Source organism: Homarus americanus, unplaced genomic scaffold (genome assembly GCF_018991925.1).
Source record: "Homarus americanus isolate GMGI-L3 unplaced genomic scaffold, GMGI_Hamer_2.0 scaffold34360, whole genome shotgun sequence".
In the NCBI taxonomy this organism is placed as follows: domain Eukaryota; kingdom Metazoa; phylum Arthropoda; class Malacostraca; order Decapoda; family Nephropidae; genus Homarus; species Homarus americanus.
This window is the reverse complement of record NW_024739403.1, coordinates 9142236-9152819: the sequence shown is the minus strand read 5'-3', so window position 1 is coordinate 9152819 and position 10584 is coordinate 9142236.

Sequence of the window (10584 nt, the reverse complement as noted above, 5' to 3'; positions counted from 1 at the left end):
GTAAAATGTCTTCCGCTGGACCACCACCCCCAGAGAGAAAGCTTTCCTTACCTGGACCCAGCGGCACTAAGCCAAAGAAGACACGACGTTCCTTAAGCTACGAGGTGAAGTATACCATCATCCAAGAGTTGGAGAAAGGAACAAGGCAGGTTGATTTGGCGCGCCAGCATGGTGTGAATGAATCTACGATTCGAACAATAAAGAAGGATGCAGCCAAGATAAAGGAGCACATGAAGATCACAAAGTCTACAGGTGCTTCTATGATCAAGTATTTTCACAACCAGGTGCTTCTCAAGACAGAAAAATTACTTGTGAGGTACTTGGTGCGTCAGGCGCGACGGAACATGGCGGTCGACACGCGCTCTGTTAAGGACTACGCACGTGAACTGTACATGGCAGTGGCACGAAAGATGGGAATTACAGAGCCCAAACCCTTTAATGCTTCCTCTGGGTGGTTACAGAGGTTTAAGATCCGGAACAAGATCACCAATATAAACATTGGTGGTGAAGAAGCGAGTGCTGACCGTGCTGCGGCTAGGGAATTTCCTCCGTTTTTACGTGAGATTATGGAGGAAGGACAGTACAGTGACGACCAGGTGTTTAACATGGAAGAATCTGGTCTTTTCTGGAAAAAGCTACCTTCCAAGTCCTTCGTTGTAAAGAATGCCAGCAGGATTCGGGGCCGGAAGATGCAGAAGGAACGCATCACCGTCCTGTTTACCACCAATGCCTCCGGTACCTGTAAGCTCAAGTTATCGGTGATCCACACAGCATGCAAGCCGCACGCCTACAAAACCATGGACATGACCAAGCTAAAGGTCCACTGGCTGACCGCACGTAAGGCGTGGATGTTCTCTACACTGTCCCTCTCCTGGTTTGATGACTGTTTTGTTCCCGATGTAAAGAAATTCTGTGAGCGACAGAATGTGCCATTCAATATTTTGTTGCTGCTGGACAACGCACCAGGACACTCGCCCCTACTGATAGATCGTCACCCCAACGTAAAAGTGGTCTTCCTTCCTCCCAACACTACGTCTATATTACAGTCCATGGACCAAGAGTTAATCTGTAATGTAAAAGCTGCATTCTCAACAAAAAAATTCAAACTCCTGAACGACTACACCAACACCAGGGAAGAGTTGCGTAACCTGAGTGACACCACCACCGATAGCAAGAGCGAAGAAAATGAGGATCAACAGTTGGCACAGCAAGAAATACTGTTCAAACAATTCTGGAGAGTATTTAACATCAAGAAAGCTGTGGACTTCTTGGTGGAGTCATGGGATCAGCTGCCTATTGCTACAATTCGTCACGCATGGAGACATGTGTTGCATGGAATACCAGGTGAGAGGAGGAGTCAATCTGTGACTGGTGAGGTTCAGAATGTTGCAGTAGCAGTGGACCTTGCCAGAGAAGCTGCGCAGACTGTTACAGTTCCAGGCTTCTCCGAGACCACCAACGACGACATCCTGGAGGTGATCAGAGATCCTGAAGTGGCTGCCGAAGAGATGTTGGAAGAAGATCACGTCAGTGAAGAGGAGGAAGAAGGTGCGTCATTCTCCGAAGAACACAGTTTAACTCATAGTGATATTAAGGGTGCCATGGAGTGTGCAGAGAAAATGAAGTCCTTCCTTTCCCGCAACAATGACGATGACCGCTATGAAGTCTTCCATACCCGGCTGGTGCAGGCTATGGAGCCGTACATCACGGTGTATCACGACAACATAAACACCAGCCGTCAAAAAAGCATAACCGAGATCTTTGCCCGCAACTCACCACAGCCAGCCCAAGCCAGTGATAGTGACAGTGAAGATGACTTTGAGGGATTTGTCAGGGAAGCCCTGACAACTGTAAGTGACAGTGATGGTGATTCACCTGAGGGCCAGTAATCTGCCCCCTGCCTCGGAACCAGCCTCCATCCCCGTATGCCGACCCATCTCTTCTACTAACGAAAGTGTTCCACATAACTTTTAGTTTTTCTAACATAACCTTTATTTTTCCTATGTTAACCTTTATTTTTCCTAACCTAACCTCTTCTATATTACTTGTTTTTCATACCATCATAAAGTTAAGATAAAATTTTTACTACAACATAGTTGTGTGTCGTCAAAAAGTGGAGTTTGGGGGTCGGCCCGGACTCTATTTCAATTAATCCCATATGTTGCGTTTCTCACTTAACGCGGGACCCTGCGGGTTACATTAACTGCGTAAAGTGAGGGTTAACTGTACATAAATTAATGATGAAAACAATGACTTTCGCTTTCTTTCGTTGTTCCAAAGATTTTACCGTAATCGCTTTTCAAATGGTTTTCAGTTAAAAAACTGTTGTACTGTATTACAATAATATACTATCCTATCATTAGCCTCATAATCCCACAACTGAAAATCATTCGAAAAGCGATTACGGTAACATATTTTGAACGAAAGAAAGCGAAAGTCATTGCTTTCGTCACAATTTTATCCCACTTTCCACTGTAATACGTACGTCATTTCAGCAAAAATGTTACATTTCCAAATTCTAAGAAATAAATAGTAGTTTGGTTGAAACGTAATGTACAGTATTTAATATTAAAATGCAAAAAGAGCTATAAAAACAATTAATACTGTACACCCGTAATGTACTGGCTGGCATCTCCACTCGTCCCTGCTTCCGCTAGTCACCACTCCTCCCCACTCTATCCCTCCGCCTCCTCCACATCGTCACTACTGTTGTATTACAATAATATTCTATCCTAATTCACTTGAATAAATACTACAATACCATATTTCTGAATATTTTCATTAAAAGCCATCAAAATCATTTTCCTTGTCATCGTCTTCAGCACCAAACAGCTCCTCCCAGTCTTCTCCTTGAACAGGGCTAGAGGGTGCGTGTTTTTTGAATCGTTTTCAGTTAAAAAACTGTTACATCACATGTATATTTTACCTAAACTACGCCTGAATGAATATATTCTCAGAAATAAATAGTAGTTTTGCTGAAACGTGATGTATTTCAATGTAAAATACGATAAAATACATGACGAAAACAAGACTTTACCAAACCTTCCAATGTTCAAGAGATGTTACTCGTTTTTTTAATAGTTTTCGGTTAAAATACTGTTACAGTCAACCCTCACTTTACGCGGTTAATGTAACCCACAGGGTACCGCGGAAAGTGAGAAACGCGTAAAGTGAATAACATAACATATGGGATTAAATGAAATAGAGACCAGCTGACCCCCAAACTCCACTTTTTCCAACACAATACCTATGTTCTAGTAAAAATAACATCTTAATTTTATGATGGTACATGCACACAATTAATACTTAAGAGAAATAGAGAAATACAGTCGCCAAGTTAATGTCCATTCAAATAATGAACTCAACTCCCTCCCCCTCTTCTCACACTACACTCCCTGGCTCTTCCCTCTCTGAGACATTTTGGGGGGAAAACCAGGTATAGTAATAAATAATACCTCAAACTAAAGTTAGGATAATATAATTGACATTGCTGGATTCCTTGTAAGACCAGGAATATTTTGAATATAAATGTCATATATTTTGCACAAAAGATAACATATTTACTCAGAGTAAACATTATATCTAAAATTTGTATGTCTAATGCAAAATCTATGATGTTTATATTCAAAATGATCATCGAATTGTAAGAATTCCAGCAATGTAAATTATATTCTGGCCGGGTAATTTGTATGAATTTTATGAGCTAAAACAAATATCTTCAGTTAATAAAAAAAAAAATATTCTTCACGACACTATCTGTCAAACAAAGTACCCCACCTTGCCTCCCCCCTCTTCCAACCGGGCCAGATGGTCGGTCCGCCCCAACCCTCCCCCCCACCCCCTACCAATCCTCCCTTCAAGAGAAAGGTTGGGTGAAAAAACTAGATTTTAACATTTAGTATTAAATAATACCTCAGATTAAAGTTAGGATAATATAATTGACATTGCTGGATTCCTTGTAAAACCAGGAATATTTTGAATATAAATGTCATATATTTTGCACAAAAGATAACATATTTACTCAGAGTAAACATTATATCTAAAATTTGTATGTCTAATGCAAAATATATGATGTTTATATTCAAAATGATCATCAAATTGTAAGAATTCCAGCAATGTAAATTATATTCTGGCCGGGTAATTTGTATGAATTTTATGAGCTAAAACAAATATCTTCAGTTAATAGAAAAAAAAATATTCTTCACACCGTGGTGCCAGGTGGTCGGTCGCCGGTCACTCCCTACCAGATGAATGTGTGGGAATACCAGACTGTTTACCTTTTTAGTAATAGATAATAAATCAGGCTAAAGTTAGGATAATATAATTGACATTGCTGGATTCCTTGTAAGACCAGGAATATTTTGAATATAAATGTCATATATTTTGCACAAAAGATAACATATTTACTCAGAGAAAACATTATATCTAAAATTTGTATGTCTAATGCAAAATCTATGATGTTTATATTCAAAATGATCATCAAATTGTAAGAAATCCAGCTATGTAAATTATATTTTGGCCGGATAATTTGTATGAATTTTATGAGCTAAATAAAAAATTATACTTCACCCGTGTAAAGGGGTACACCCACCGCGGAATGTGAGCATCCTGGGTTCTGGCAGGGCACCGTGTAAACGTGGAAACGCGAAATGTGGGACCGCGTAAAGTGAGAGTTGACTGTATATTACAATGATATTCTATTCATACTGTGCTTGATATACTACATTCACGGAAATGTAATATTTTTGCTGAAATGACGTACGTATTACGGTGGAAAGTGGGATAAAATCGTGACGAAAACAATGACTTTCGCTTTCTTTCATTCAAAAGATGTTACCGTAATCGCTTCTTGAATGGTTTTCAGTTAAAAAACTGTTGCATCACAAGTGAATTAGGATAGAATATTATTGTAATACAACAGTTTTTCAACTGAAAACCATTCAAAAAGCGATTACGGTAACATCTTTTGAACGAAAGAAAGCGAAAGTCAATGCTTTCGCCGCTTTCCACTGTAATACATACGTCATTTCAGCAAAAATATTACATTTCCATATTCTCAATAATAAATAGTAGTTTTGCTGAAACGTAATGTATTTCAATGTAAATTAGGATAAACTACATGAAAACAAAAGACTTTATCTAACCTTCCGATGTTCAAGATATGTTACTCGTTTTTTCATAGTTTTCGGTTAAAATACTGTTATATTAGTGATATTCTATTCATACTGTGCTTGATATAATACATTCACGGAAATGTAATATTTTTGCAACTTCAATGCTGATGTCAACACAAGCGTGGTTACAGTGAGACTGACTGAGTGAGGGAGAGCTATGCGTGTGTGTGTGAGAGGTAGCGGGAGGTGTGCAGTGTTCGGTGCCGCGCGCGATTTGAAAGTAGTTCAATTACTTCAATGTACAGAATATTCCTCTGGCGGGGCAATCCGCGTATTTGCGAATCCGTGAATGCTAAACCCGCGTATGTGAAGGGCCGACTGTATTTCACAGCGCTAAAATCAATGTCGTTACGTCCTACCTTAGTAAATCTATTCCTTGCCATGGTCATCTATATAAATAACTGAAAGAGCGTCTCTATATAAATAAAAAAAAGAGAGTCGGTGGTACATGGCAACTTTTAGCCGAGGGACTGTTCGGGCTCTGACCAAGCGATCTTTGCATTGGAAAAGGATGGAAATCATGATGAGGTGACACAGTTTCAGCAGGGCCGTTATATCTGCAGCAATGAAGCTCTATGGAGAATTTTTAGTTTTCCCTGCTGATACGACCCTCACTGCATTCTTCAAGCTTTCACATGAAGATGAGTTTGCTCAAATCCTCCTGTATGTTGACGTACCCAAGTTTTACATATGGCAGGCTTCAATGAAAAAGTTCCAGAGAAGAGATCAAGGATCCGATGTTAAAGGATATCCAGGGATAAAGTCAGGCAATGCTTTGGGACAGGTCTACACGGTTCACCCCAACAACTTTGAATGCTACTGTTTGAGACTACTTTTGCACCACATCCGTAGCCCAACATCATATGCAGCACTCAAGACAGTGAATGGACAAGTCTGCAGAACCTATCAGGAAGCGTGCAATATCCTTGGCCTACTGGAATGACACATTAGAAGAGGCAGCAGCTACTGAATCGCCAATGAGAATGAGGAACCTGTTTGCCATCATGATTGCTACATGTGAACTTTCCAACCCAAGCCAGCTCTGGGAAAACCACCAAGAAAGTCTTTCAGAGAATCTGCTTCATCAAGCAAGAAGAGAACATCCTGGTAAAGAGATTGAGTTCATAGATGACATGTTCAACAAGGCTCTGATCATGCTGGAAGACAAAGTGATGGAGCTATGAGGAAAAAACCTGACTGATTTTGGATTGCCTTCCCCAAACTGAGAAGAACCAGTAGCTGCAAACAGGGAGTTGCTCAGAGAGACAGACTACTCAGTTGAAGTTCTGATGAATTTTGTTGAAGAAAATGAGCCTCACCTGGTGCCTCATCAAGCAAATGCTTATGAACAGATCTTGCAAGCAATACAAGCGGAGCAGGGAGGTATGATCTTTCTCGATGCACCTGGCGGGACAGGAAAAACATTCCAGATCAACCTTCTGTTGGCCAAAGTATGTCGTCAGGGGAAAATTGCTCTTGCTGTGGCATCCTCAGGCATTGCCGCAACACTACTAGAAGGAGGACGTACTGCACACTCAATTTTTAAACTGCCTCTCAATCTCGCTCACAATGAGAATCCAGTGTGCAACATCAAAAAAGGATCGGCAGAGGCAAAACTCTTAGAAAAATGCAGCCTCATAGTCTGGGATGAATGCACTATGTCTCACAAGTTAGCGTTTGAAGCATTGGACAGGACCTTGCAAGACATACGAGAAAATGACCAGCTCATGGGTGGCATTACAATGGTCATTGCTGGAGACTTTCACCAGACCCTTCCTGTCATTCCTCGAAGCACTCCAGCTGATGAACTGAAAGCATGCCTCAAGGCATCATACCTTTGGAGAAGTGTTCAGACACTCACCCTATCCACAAACATGAGAGTACATCTACAAGGAGATCAGGATGCTGGACGGTTTGCAAACCTTCCACTACAGATTGGGAATGGAACTTTCCCTGTTGATTCAGAAGGACAAATAATCATTCCTCAAGAATGTGGAAATGTTGTAAAGTCCTCAATTGAGCTCACTAACTTGGTCTACCCAAACATTATCCACCACTACAAGGATCACAAGTGGCTGCATGAACGTGCAATTCTGGCACCAAAGAATGAAACAGTGGCTGAAATCAACATGACTCTACTCAGACAGCTTCCAGGCAGTGAGACCTCATTCAAATCTGTTGATACAGTAATCGACCAGGACCAAGCAGTCCAGTATCCTGCAGAATTCCTTAATTCTTTGGAGTCCGCTCGAATGCCTCCTCACCACCTCACTCTCAAGATTGGAACTCCTATAATGCTTTTAAGAAATCTTGAACCACCAATGCTCTGCAATGGCACAAGACTGGTGGTGAAGAACATGATGCCACATGTACTGGAAGCTACAATACCATATATCTCGGCCTATAAGACAGAATTTGAACCTTAAAAAAAATCAGCCCAAAATTAGGGGGTCGTCTTAAGCACCAGGTATAAAATTCTTACCTCTTAAATATTGTGGTTTAGCGTGTCAAGAGTGGTGAAGGAACATCGTAAACCACTCACAAGGTCCTACCACGAATTATTTTATACTGAAACTTATGTTTGGGAAGATGGATTAAAATTAAGATTATCGGTATATTAAAATAAAAAAAATTTATTATAAACCTGTCTAACATACCGTAAAAGAACAATATACCCCGGTAATAAACACAGCTGCTATCATCACCCCCCATTTGCCAGTGACGAGACAAGAAAGTGAAAGTGACCGTGACTGTGACCGCTGTGGCCATTTTTAGCCGTCTTTGTGTTCGAGGTGGTCAATAATGCATATCTGTATATTTACTGATCATAATACTTATCTCCTATAAATAATTCATTTAAAATGTATTATTTTACAAAGAATATTCAGTAAATGACTGCGTTAATTCTTGAAACTACCGACAGTGGTAAATTTAGCATGAGAATGATGAACACAAGTCACGTCATTGGATTTGGAGTGTGGTCCTTAATGATCACCATAAATGTCTGGTCAACTTCACCTACCAGGTATAATGGTAGCCTCCCGTTTTCGTGAAACAAGTATATAAAATAAAGAAAATACTTGCAGTGTGTTTAATATATATTATAGTATATTATAAATAAATAAATAAACAAATAAATCGGTAAATTTATTTCAAGTAAATGGAAAAATTTTACTCACACCGACATAAGTTCCAGTGTTCTAGTGTTTACACTACTGTACACCAGCCGGTAAAATTTGATGCCAATACTTGAAGTGAATTGGCCTTATTTTAAATAACCAACCATAAATAAATGCAAAAATGAAAAAATGATCAAAGGTGAGAAACATTATATTGTATGTATGTTGTGTTGTCAAAGGAAGAGAAACAATTGAAACTCTGCAATTGTGTGTAAATGAGGCAGAAAGATAGATCAGCAACCTAAGACTTGGTCAGAATTTTCGTGATGCCATATGGAAGTAGGATCTACCATTAGACAATACTGTACATTATGCTTCCAATATCTTCCCAGGCAGTAGTATCTCCCTGTTTGGTAGCTGCCTAAAATTTTTAGTAATATTACTTTGATACAACATGATAAATTAGACAAACAATGAAAATAAACAAACAAAAGTTATTTACCAAGACCTTCTCTCTGAGAACAGAGGGGAGATAAGACGGCTATTTATAGCCCGTCTTTGTGGAGGAAGTTGACCACACTATAAATAATTCATTTAAAATTTATATTTTTTACATAGAATATTCAGTACATGACTGCGATTATAAAATATTGTGAATATATATATATATATATATATATATATATATATATATATATATATATATATATATATATATATATATATATATATATATATATATATATATATATATATATATATATATATATATATATATATATATATATATATATATATATATATATATATATATATATATATATATATTGGTTCCAGAACCTGGATTAGTTATATCATTAGTTAGTTATAGGATTAATCCGTTCCGGGCCCCAAATACAACCACTTAACACTGAAAAATTCTGTGGAAAATGTAAAAAATCTGATGCTTTATCTTACCTTAGTGTTATTCAGCATCAGGTACCCTAAACACTGACACATCACTATCACTTCCACTGGGAGTCTTGGCTTTAAGGTCCTCAAACAATTGTTTAGCCTTCTCACAAATTATAGCTTCACTAATGTTACCACCTGCCATTTCTTTCCTCCTTTATCCACACTAAGGTAAATTTTCCATCTCTTCAATCACATTACTTTGCTTTTGCTAAGTCTAAGATTCCTTAGCCACTTGCACATTTTTAACTCCTCTTTATTCTTCAAAATCGTACATACAGTTGTACCCCTTAGCGGTCAATTGGACCCAGAGGTCGCGTTAAGTAGCGTTAAGTGAATAACAGAACATATGGGATTAATTCTAGAATTCAATAGAACCCAGCCGACCCCCAAACTCACTTTTTTGGCGACAAATAACTATGTTGTAGTAAAATTCTGGCTTAACTTTATGGTGGCATGAAAACAAGTAATATAGAAGGGTTGGAGTTAGGAAAGATAAAGGTTAACATAGGAAAAATAAAGAATAGGTTAAAAACGAAAAAGTTTTAAAGAACACTCACGGTAGTAGAAAGAGATGGGTAATCACGGGGGATGGAGGCTAGTTTCGAGGCAGAGGGCAGATTACTGCCCTCAGGGTGAATCACCATTACTAGGTGAATCACCATTAGATGAATCAATATCACTGTCACTTACAGTTGTCATGGCTTCCTGACAAATCCCTCAAATCACCTTCCTGCCTTGGGCTGGCTGGTGGTGGAGTTTAGCGAGGCGAAACTTCGATTATGCTTTGCTTTGTGGCTGGCTTTGATATTTAATAAGTGATACACCTTGATGTCACCGGCTCATAGCCTGCAATCGATTTATGGAAGGCGTCATGGCGTTCATCGTCAGTGTCGCGGGGAAGCTTGATGGACTTAATTTTTCTATATTAACTCTGTTACTTAATATCACTATGAGCTTATAAACTAGGTTCGCCCAGGAGAATGGTAGCACCTTCTTCCTCCTCTTCACTGGCAGGTTCTTCTTCCAACATCTGGGCTAAGCAGTCACTTCAGAATCTCTGATCACCTCCATGATATGTCTTAGTTGGTGGTCTCGGAGAAAGCCCTTCAGCTGTAACAGTCTCGCATAGCTTCTCTGTAAGGTCCACTGCTACTGCAACAATTCTGAACCTGACCAGTAACAATTGACTCCTCCCTCTCACCTGGTATGCCATGCAACACATGTCTCCCATCGCGTGACGAATGCGTGGCAGTAGACAGCAGATCCCATGCCTCCACCAAGAGTCTGGCTTGTTTGGCGTTAAACTTCTTCCAAAAGGTGTTTGGCCGAGAACTAGC